The sequence below is a fragment of the Oncorhynchus keta genome, chromosome 22 (genome assembly GCF_023373465.1).
Source record: "Oncorhynchus keta strain PuntledgeMale-10-30-2019 chromosome 22, Oket_V2, whole genome shotgun sequence".
Lineage (NCBI taxonomy): Eukaryota > Metazoa > Chordata > Actinopteri > Salmoniformes > Salmonidae > Oncorhynchus > Oncorhynchus keta.
In genome coordinates, this window is record NC_068442.1 from 23,912,022 (window position 1) to 23,913,194 (window position 1,173).

Here is a 1,173-nt window from a genome sequence, read left to right on the forward strand (position 1 = left end):
CTCTCTCTCTCTCTCCCAGAATAAATTGTATCACTGAGATATGATACTGTTGGCTATATTATGGTTCTTATTACAGATGTAAAGAACCAGTCTTTGAGGAAATTTAAAGGAACATTTTTACAGTAACTTAGACAGACACCCATGTCAAGTGTGTTGTTTCAGAGCTGTAGGGTGGTGGAGGGACCTGAAAGTGTGTGTTGATGTCAGTGTGCGCCTGTCCCTGTTCACAGAAGCGCTCGCACACATACACACACACACACACACAGTGGAAACCCCAGTTGAGTGTTAGTAGATACACTAGTGAGAGCTGGGCCATGGCTCACTTCCCTCTGTTTCTCTCAGTATAAGATGCATGTGGAAACCTGTGGAAACACAGAGAGGAGTGACATGAGCAGGCTCTCATTATTCATTGTATGTTTCTCTCTCTCTCTATCATATTAGTGCTGGTTTCCAACAGCAGCCCCATATTTACCGGCAAATGAGCAATTGGATAGGGCTGGGAACTGACAGCGACCTCACAATATGATATTATCACCATACTTACGCGCCGATACGATATGTATTGCGATTCTCACGATTCTGTTTTACTACAATTCGATAGAGCAATTTTATTGCGATTTGGTGTTACAAACATAATATTATTGCTCATTATGTCTGCTGCAGAGACAAGAGAGAGCATTAGAAGATAAGTTTAGATCAGTAACCGAAATAAAAGTACTGAAAACATGTTGGCTCACTAGTTAGAAATAAAGTGGAGAACAAGCTTTAAGATGAGAAATACCAGAGTTTTGGTACAGCTAACTAGTACTAGCTAACACTACTTAGCTAATGCTACCTCGATACTCCAAGTACAAATCGATACTTGTAGTCAAAGTATCGATATAATATTGCAAAAATAATATTGAGGTACGTAACTATCAACTTTTTCTGGTGTTCTGGTGTTGTAAAGATGCGGACCTGGAACAGAGATTGTGTGTTCCTTCCCAAAACTTTTGTCGTCTTTTTCATTTTCCCCATAGGCTAGTTCTGTGTTGTTTTATGTACGTGTCCCTTGTTGTTTCTTCCATGTGGTTTCTTTGTCTTTCAGCCTCTTATCTCTTTGTTTCTTCCCTTGCTCTCCTTCTATTTTCTCTCCTATTTTCTCTCTTGACTTCCTGCTATCTCTCCCCCTCA